The 10,690-nt window shown below is 31.6% G+C and overlaps 1 pseudogene; it reads left to right on the top strand.

Annotated features, from left to right (window-relative positions):
- Positions 1 to 9,695: 9,695 nt before the first annotated feature.
- Positions 9,696 to 10,369, top strand: LOC149529278 (uncharacterized; annotated as a pseudogene).
- Positions 10,370 to 10,690: the final 321 nt, after the last annotated feature.

Here is a 10,690-nt window from a genome sequence, read left to right on the forward strand (position 1 = left end):
GCCTCCTAACAAGAAAGTTATTGGTGTGAAATGGGTGCATAAGACCAAGTTTAATATTGAAGGGAAATAGATAACCATAAATCATGTCTGGTGGTAAAATGATACAAACAATAGTTTAGTAGAGATTATGATGAAACCTATGCACCTATTGCAAGGATGGAAATTATGTGTGTTGTCCTAGAAATTGTAGCCTAGCACAAATGGAAGGTATTTTAAATGGATGTGAAGTTTTCATTCCTTAAGGGTGTGTTGAAATAATAAGTGTATATGGATCAACCACCTAGTTATGAAGTTTCGGTCAAATAAAATAAACTATATAGGCTGAAGAGAGCTCTTTATGGGGTTAAAGAAAGCACCAAAAGCATGGTACAGTTGGATTGATTCATATTTGATGAGTAATGGTTTTAGCAAAAATGATGGTGAGCCTATTCCTTCTATTAAGGAAGAAGGTGGTAAGATTTTAATTGTCTTATATGTTGATGATCTAATTTTTATTGGGGATGATGATTTCCTCATTGTCATTTTCAAACAAGATATGAAGAATGAGTTTGAAACAATAGATTTAAGAATATTGAAATACTTTCTAAGAATAAAAGTTAAACAAATGGATGATGGTATTTTTATTTCTCAAAAAAGGGATGTAAATTGGATTTTAGAATGGTTTAGATTGTTGAACAACAAGGTAACTCCAACACCAATAATCATAGGTCTTAAGTTCAGTAAAGAAGAAATGACAACAGTAGTGTGAATCAAACTTTGTTTAAAAGTTTGATTGGAATTTTAATGTATTTAATAACTACTAGTCCTAACATTATGAATGTAGGTGTTTGATTTTTACGTTTATTGAAACTCCAAAGGATACTCATTGACAAGTTGGTAAGAGAATCTTAATGTATGTGAATGGAGCCAATAGGTATGGTATTTTGTATTCTACTAAAAATGATTTTGGTTTGGTTGGTTATATACATGGTTATTGGGTAGGAAGTCTAGATGATAGAAATTTTCATATGGGTTCTGGTATGATTTCTTGGGCATACAAAAGCAACCCATAGTTGTCCAATCTATAGTTGAGGCTGAGTTTATAGCAACAAATGTAGTAGTGTGTCAAGGAATTTGGCTAAGAAGAATCTTGGTTGATTTAAAGGATGAACAAGTGGAAGCAATCGCCATATTTTGTGATAACATTTCTTCCATTGCTTTAACAAAAAATATTGTTTTTCATGGTAGAAGAAAGCATATAGAAATTAGATATTATTTTATTCATGAATAGATTGAAAATGGTGAAATAAATATGGATTTTTACAAGTCTAAGGAATAGCTAGCATGTCATGCCTGACGACTACTTCGGGTTTTTCTGCAAATTAGGACCTTGCTGTTATAAGATTTTGTTCTGATGTTATGTTTGAATTTCTGAAGGACTTGGTTATAATACTGTTGTTGAATCATGAGACTGATGCTGAACGTATTTTCTGTGAAGAACTATTTTTTTAGCAATAAATGTGATTTAGGATTTTATGAATTGAATTTGGCATATCATTGATTGCATGTTGATAGATTATCGATTATGTTATTGTGCTTTAACTCTTTGTTTTCTACATTTTATTTCATGTTGTATGTTAATTTGATGTTACAGATACACTTAAATGGTAATATGTTGTATGCATTCAGAATCCTTCATTGTACTTTCATATATGTAACTATACAGGGATTAAATAATTATATTGTGTTAACCCTTGAGATGGTTTCATTTCATGACTCATATTAACTTGTTATTTGAGGGAACCATAGTTTGCATTCATATATATAAGTGTTTTGTTTTGTTAAAAGGTCTAACACCTTAGTGGAGTTTGGCATATAGATTTCTATTTTTTTTTAAAAGTTAAATCACCTCTTAAGAATTAAGCATTAATGTAACCCTAAATGGGTATCGATTGCAAAGGAGGGAAACATAGTTATTTTATTTGAGCCAAATTCATGGCGGTGGACTTGGTACTGCCGAACTTATGGCACTGAGATTCTTATGGTGCAACAAATGCTTGTTATGGGGTTTTATGGCACCAATGGTTAAGTCGGCCATTTTGTGTTGTGACTTGGGTTTTTGCAGATTATGGGCCGAGTTCTGGGCAGCATTATTCTGTTTGGTTTTACATCTGTGACTTTGTGTTGAGATATTGACATTTTTATGGGAGTTGGTTGGAAGTTAAACTTGCATATTGGGTTTAGCTCGATGGAGTTATTCCTTAGAAGTTGGCTGTTGTTGTTTATGGGTTTTCTGCTTCACCCTATTGTGTGAGTTGGCATTGTAGAGTTTGCTTCCAGTTTTGGATTCAACTTTTGGGACTTTGGCACCGAGTTGGACTGAAGAACAATCTTCCATCTTCGGTTTTACAAGTAGGGGGCAATTTCTTACCCTACTCTTTCGCTCTTTTTGCAAATGCCATATTACTTTCATTTAGCATAATGTAAATAGTTATCAGATTTACATATTGTGAAATTTACATTCAAGGATGAGTATATGCAGAGCATGGCACTGTGTGTGATGCATAGTTCTGCATATATCCATGTAAGAAAAAGCGATTGAAATGATCAAATATAATAAAATAAAATTGCATGAAATAATAGATTTAATCCAAGAGAGCAAGAAGAGTTTTACCATACAAATGATACAACATCAATGGAGCAATACCAAAGATAAGAAACACAAGAGACAAGGATTTGATAAGGGGAAAGCAAAGAAAACCCCTTGTGAGTATTATGAATGAGGAAAAAGCCTAAGAATGAGAAAGAGAGAGAGAAGAAATGCAACAAAATAGCTCATTTACAATAGCATCAAAAACTTGATGTGAATAATGAAGACTAGATGAAAATGAGAGAGAGAAGCACCTCTTTTAAAGAGATGAGAAAGGAGTTGCATGTCTTTGCATGTGTAACTCCCATTTCTATGAATGCCACATTCATAAAAGGTGTGTGCAAAGTGTCAAGTTCTTCTTAAGGAGGAATATCTATTTTCCTTATTAAAGGAAATACAAAAAAGAGTTGTCCTCACAAGTGGACAATAGGACAAGAATGACATGTCCTTTACATGTGGACTAGAGGACAAATAAATAATACATAAGGGATACCTTGGTTTATCCCAATAAATAAATAAATACAACCAAGGAAAGATTATTAATTCTAACAATCCACCTTTGAATGTGGAAGTTATGGAGAAATATAACTGGATGTTGCTTCATGTATGTTTAATTGGCTTCACCCCAAATATATGTTTACCTCCAAGTTGAGTCTGGTGAGAAACATATGGTTGTGGCAGTAAGCATGCTGGCTGTTGCATTAATGGCAAACAGGTTTTTGTGCTTCCATTGGTATGAGCTTTGTGAGAACCCATGCCTTCAGCTTACTTGGTATTTTATAACAAAATGTGAGTGGCTCGGCCTTAGACTTGAGTATGCTTTAAAATAACGGGCTCGTGTCTGCTGTCAAGGGCAGAGGCATTTTGTCAAACGGATAGTGTGAAACCATAACAATGTTAAATTATCATGTTATTTGCATAGCAATTTTATGGGTAATGAAATGTTTGAAAATATTTATGAATCATAACTGATACTCTGTCTGAACATTGTTAGTTCAAATTCCTTTATGATAGTTACTTTATTTTATGATGTTAATGAAAAAAAAAATGAGGTTTTTGTCATTATTTTTAAATGAGAATAGTATGTCAAATCCGATAGCATGGTTAAATTATTTACTGAAAACAATAACTTTGCAAACGGTTTGTGATGGTCTTGGAAATGACATTTTGTCAAAAATTCTAAAAGAAAGCTTGATTCAAATAGGGAATTTCCTGCGACAGCATAATTTATCCCATAATTTAATAACTATTGTTGTGGAATTAGTTGCAAATGAATAAGGCATTCTTTTCAAAATCATAGATATAGATAGATGCTGTTATATCGACAAGATCATTATGTGAAGAGATTGTGTGCTTCTGTTAGCTTAGGGATTTACATCTTAATTATTTTTGGCTATTAGCATGATGTAAGTTACTTTGCATATTGGTGAAATGTATTTTGAATTAATCTCAGATATTATATTTTATTTTCTTGATAATTGCTGATTGTAGTTAAAACTAGGTGGAATTTTATTATTAAACAACGGTAAAATTCTACAAACATTTGAATATCCTATGATATTGCAAGGATTTTTTGGCTGCATTTGGATTCAATTATGTTTAGTTTAGGATATGAAGTACCTTATAGAATTTAGGGATTGTTTAGAGATTAAGTGTTTGAAACAAAATTCTTTACATACAGATATATTTTAGTTTGTGATTGAAATGTAAGTATTTCTTTTTGTGAAGCAAATTTATGATATACGTTTGAAGATTTGCCAATTGAAGTAAGATTATCATAGGTGTATTGTTTATTATCTTGGTCAATTTGAAGGATACGCTTAGCTTGTTATAATATTAGAGATAAGTAGTATAGTACTACAACTGGTAAATGTAATTAAACTTTTGTAGCAGTTTAGTTATATTTACAAGATCGTAATATTGTAGTATTTATTTCTGTTATTAAAATAACCTAAGTTTACTTTCAAATTTGACAGTAGAAGATGATAGTTTTAAAAGATGAAGAATGTAATATCATGAGAAAGCTGACTTGTTATTAGTTACATGTGCATTCTTAGAATATCTGTTTAATGTGTATGTTAAGGATAGTTGTAGTGAACGTATATTGAGGTGGCTGAATATCGATTTATTCTATTCATTTAATTAAATTCAGTGATAATTTAAAAATAAAATGGGAGGGTTAATTATAAATAAAAGATAATTGGCCTTACCTATGACTTAAACCAATAGGGTTAAGTACGGAGAACAAGGCAGGTCTCTATTGGGTCATTTCACGAGTATTATAGAGAATCTCACTATGTGTTGTCTAAGGGCTTACCATATACGGATGTAGTATCTTAGCACCAAAGTGATGACACCTCAGTATATATATGGTTCAAGTTGAATAACTAGTGTGAAGGAAGACTGTTGAAGTTACTTCTTGAACTAAATTGGATACTTGTAAAATTCATTTGTTGGACCTAGGCATCTTTGAATGATACTGTTCATCAATATTGTACTAAACTCATTATGTATAGACATCTTTATGGAAATTTATTTAGATGATATATTCTTTTACATTGAGGTCTACAATTCTAGGAATGATTCAATCTTTGTACTTGATCTTGCAATATGATAAAAAATAAAATAAAATAAAATTCTTAGGTTCTTTATGTTTGCTCATGGTTTAGTTTTATTTAGTTCTTTTAGAGCGTTACATAGAAAACATCTTCACCAAATCTTTAAGCAATGAAAATTTTTAGCGATTGAGGAATATTTTATGTTCATGTAGTTGATTTGGATAAAGAATGATTTTTTTTTTGTTTGATTTGATGGCTCAGGACAAAGGGGGAGTGTTGGAATTTTTTGATTAAATAAATCATGTTTTGTCTCTATTCATTAGAGGCTTTCCAAGAAGCTCATTTACTGTTCAAGACCTTCCAGGTGCTTGAGGAGCTTAAGAAGATAAACCTTGTTAGTAGGTCAAATTTTATGATTGTTTAGAAACCTTATTGTCTATTCCCTTCATAACTAGTAGTTAAGTTTTTGAAGCAAGTTACAGATTACTTAGCTCTTAAGTTTTCCTGATTTATAGATAAGGAGAATATTTTTCATTTTTAGAGAGATGCATATGAAAAAAGTACAAATCTCATGATAAGAGACAATAGGAGTTTGAATTTATAGCAACAAATTAGTTCATTTTGTACTCTATTTCAACATAGAGGATTCAACATTAAGTCAATTTTTGTATTGCCATGTAGAGTAGAGTTTTCTCCAAGCAATGACAATTTTGTATACAACCCTGTAGTGCTATAGATGTTATTTTGTAACCAAAATAGAAAGTTTTGTTCTATAGAATTTTATTTCAAATGTAAATTATTATTTTAGTTATTGAATGGAAATGAATAATCTCTTGCATACTCCAGCTCACTTATACTATCTCCATTTGATTTGATTTGAATTATTTTCACTGCATGGTTGGATACAGAGCAATCATCTCTATGCATCCACCACTCTACCCCTATTTGGGTAAAAATTTAATTTGGTCTTAGAAGCATTATTTTTAGTATTTGTTGTTTTATCTTTCTTCTAAAATATTCACAATTATTTCCAAGATGTTGTATGTACTCTGTCCTTTGGTATTTTCTAGGATTGCACACCCAAACCACCCAAACATTAATAATTATTTCTTGAAATGCAATTGGAAATGCTCAAGATTGAAGCATTTGAAATAATTTTTGGTTATTTTCGCTCCACACACAAAACCTTTCAAAAGGTTTTTAATTTGAATTATTCAAGCATTTAATAAATTGGTCATGAATGCTTGAGTTTTGAGCTCTACCAACTCTAGTGGTTATGGATTTGACCATTTCAAGCATCAATGCTTATGTTTCTCACTATTTCTAGCAATTTAAAAGAAAAAGTGTTAGAAATGCTCCATTCTTTTGCATCAATATCTAAAATAAGTTATCAGTTTGAATTTCTTGCACATAGGTTTTTATTTTGACTATTTCAAACACTTTTTACTTACCTTGGTTGTGAATGCTCTATTTTTTTACATTTCTAACTCATATAGTTAGAATTTAAGATTTTGAGCATTTTAAAAAATAGAGAGTAACTTGAGGAGTCCTCCACCCTTTGTCACAAAAGTAGGCTCATTTTAAAAGTATAATCAAGAGGAGTAATTAAATAATCGAAATTATTTCAAGAAAAATAATTTTAAATATTTATTAAAAAATTACAATTTGAGTCATATATTTTGATGAAAAAATAAAAATAAAATCTCCCAAAATTTTGAAGAGCAACACTATAATATGTAATATAAAACTATTACCATACAAAAATATATAATATTTCTGATCATATAATAATAATAATTAGGAAAAACTTTTATAGGTATATTAATAAAAAACTAGCTCAAAAGAAACTTAGACAGAGAAGAACCCTCAAAGATAACTATAAACCTAAGAATGGGTCCTATACATTATTCCCAAGCCAAAATACATAAAGAGGATGTGCATAAAGAAGCCTATCATACAAACCAAAAACCAAAATCCCTACAGATAAGCCCAAAAAACCCATACATATTATATGCACCACTTGCTTCCAAAAGTTAATTACATAGCACTTGAAAGGAAGAGACTGGTCTTAAACTTTCAGAAAGAAGTAGTAACCTGTGATGTGAAATCATGGAACTTTGGAAGGCTTGTCAATTGAAAAGTTAGCCTACAAGATAGCACAGGTCCAACAAGATAATTGAACAATAAAGAAATTGTATGCCAAAAATGAGAGCATACAAAACAATAAGGAAGTTGTACCTTTTGAGTGTTCCAAACTAGTGCCCTGTCAAGTTTGTACACAGTAAAGCATTCTATTAAGCCTGAATTTTTTTAAAAAAAATTATAGAGTAAATAAATCAAAGATCTTGTAATTGATGAAAATTAAAATCCCTTCCATGTAAGGAAGGAATTAAGTTTAGGAAAACAAGTCAACTTTGACGATTTAACAATTTTAGCTTAGGAATCAAATCTTAGTGTGTGATGTTTAAGCCGACTGTCTAGACATAACCAACATGCCAAATGGAACAGTAGAATCCTGAAAGTACCAAACCATATCACCCATGTTTAAGAAGAAAAGTAGAGATCAAGGGTGAAGGAAATAGGAGTAAAATTGATATAGAAAAACATAAAAATCAACGACAAATAGATCCAAGCTTTTCTGATCAATATAGAGCTTGAGATCTTTTCATTTTATGAGAGAAATAGATCGATCAATTAAAACAAGAAAATCCATAAAGAATACCTTAGCTCTTTTTATCACATAATAAAATTACTCAACCATAAGCTGTAATGCTTATTAAAAATGTAGAACTCCTACTCTTACAAATCAAACTACACTTCTATAAATGAGAGTTGTTGCTCATACAATAGATAGAAAAAGAAACTAAATTATTTCTATTACAAAATAAATAATCCTATACTTCTTATTTGAATGAGTTTTTGCTCATAATAAATAGATTAGATGCCTTCTACGTTGCTCAAGGACCTCTATTTATAGTCAAAACTCTTATCCAAACATTTAAGTCCAACTCTACAATTTCACATGACTGCATACAGATAACTAGTAATATAATAAATTATTTTGTAGCACATTGAATACTGGATAAGATGAAGCTTGCAAAAAGCACCACAAGATAAGGCAATTCAATTTTGGCTTTACTCAATTTTGTCTTTGTAGGTATGGGTGTTGGGATTACTATTCTCAATACTCACCCTTAATCATAACTATCACCACTTAGGATTCTCAAACAAACTCTTAGGTTCTCAAATCTTTCTTGTCCTAGTGGCTTTGTGAAAATATTTACATACTGTTCTTTAGATCTGCAGTAATCCAAATATAGTTCTCTATTGTTAATTAGTTCCCTGATTAAATGGTCTTGGGTATCTATATGCTTTCTTCTCTTATGAAATACACGATTCTTGGATAATGCAATCACTGATTTATTGTCACATAAGATCTTTATTGCTTCCTCCTATTTATTCCTCAAATCTGTTAGTGCTCCTCTCATCCAAATTCTTTGACATGTTGCTCATGTTGCTACTACATAATCTACCTCTACCATTGAAAAAGTCACAATAGGTTGTTTCATGGATGCCCAAGATATTGCACCTATTCCAAAATGAAATACATAACTAGATGTGTTTTTTCTATCATCTTCAAACTTGTCATAACTAGTGTTGGTGTTGATTTTTGATAGATCACATTGAACCTTTTCAATATATCATTAGAATATTTGTCTTGTATGATGAATATACCATTTTCATCTTGCTTCACCTCAATGCCAAGAAAGTACTTCATAAGACCTAGATCAATCATTTGAAATTCCTTCTTCATAGCTTCTTTGAACAAGTCAATTTATTGATCAACTACAAATATCAAATCATCAACATACAAACACACAATTAGAATTTTACCTTCTTCATTTATCTTTGTGTATAGAATAGGCTCACTATTACAACTACTGAATCCATCTTATATGAGATAAGAATCAATTCTACTATAGCATGCTCTAGGAGCTTGTTTGAGCCCATAGAGTTCTTTCTTAAGTCTATAGACCTTATTTTCATATCCTAGAACTTCATATCCTTGTGGTTACTTCACATATATGTCTTCTTCTAGAAAACCATTTAAAAATGTAGATTTTACATCCATTTTACATACTAACCACTTGTTTTGAAGTCCCGCACCACTAGCTCTATTTAACCATGCTTCTAACTTCTTAGTGTAGACCCCAAACAATGTTGGAGATAGTGGGCGCCCTTGTTTGACCCCTATGTTGTTGCCAAAGCATTTTGATAGCCCATCCGTAGTTCTGATTTTGGCCTTAACCTACTCAAATAGTCTCTGTATTGTTGTCCTTAGCACCATAGAGATTTCCAACTGTTCGATTCTTTTCCAAAGTAATCTTAATCTGTGTAACTCAAACACAATTCTAGTTAAAATTGGTCAGAAATAGTGATCTATATAAGAATGCCAATCCTACCAATAACATTAAACATAACTTGATATGCTAAATACCCACTTGGAGATGAAATTGAAGATGGCTTGTTTTTTGCTCTTCTTTCTATTCATATTTCTTGTCTCTCATTCTTCTCCTTCCAATGAAGAAGCTCTCTTGGATTTCAAGGGTTTTGTTTCCCTTGACCCTCATAATGTTTTGCATGATTGGTCTTCCAATAGCTCTTTTTGTAATTGGATTAGTGTTTCTTGCTCTTCTCATCATCAATGTGTGGTTTCCTTGCATCTCACAAGTCTGTCACTAGTGGGCACTATTTCCCCCTTTCTTGGTAATCTTTCTTTTCTTAGAGTACTTGCTCTTAGGAATAATAGCTTTCATGGCCAAATTCCCATTTAGTTGGAAAGGCTTTTTCACCTTAGAACACTTGGATTGTCACACAATAAATTAGAAGGCTTTGTTCCCTCCACTTTGGCTGACTGCCACTCTTTACGTCATCTCACTTTATCTTATAACAAACTAAGCGGCAACATTTCCTCTGAGCTAGGTCTCCTTTCACATTAGAAATCATTTATATAGGAGCAAACCAATTAACAAGCACAATCCCAACTTTCTTAGGAAATGTGTCCTCTTTAACTAATTTGAATTTAGGGAACATTGGATTTTATGGTGATATTCCTATTGAATTGGGTATGGTTACTCAACCTATATTCATTACAACATTTGGGGTCAAATTGCTACAATAATTTGCAATGACAATGTAATTTGTGGTGATTTTTATTTTTTACAATAGTCCCCAACATCGTCGCAATACTAACGTTTGCATTATAATTGTGACACCCATGTGAGTTTAAACAAAAAAAGAAGAAAAAAACACAACATAAATCATTCCCCATTTATTTTGATTGTGGAGAGTTGTGCACAAAAGAGGGCGGAGAGCTCTGAACATTGTTGTGCCCTTGCTCTACATTTCATTGTTGTGCCTTGTGATCTCTACATTTCATTGACGTACCCTTATGATCTTGGTGCCCTTGCTCTACGATTTTCTTCAAGGGATATGTAAATGC

This window comes from Cupressus sempervirens, chromosome 11, assembly GCF_028749045.1.
Source record: "Cupressus sempervirens isolate cs-2001-9-10 chromosome 11, ASM2874904v1, whole genome shotgun sequence".
NCBI classification, from domain to species: Eukaryota; Viridiplantae; Streptophyta; class Pinopsida; order Cupressales; family Cupressaceae; genus Cupressus; species Cupressus sempervirens.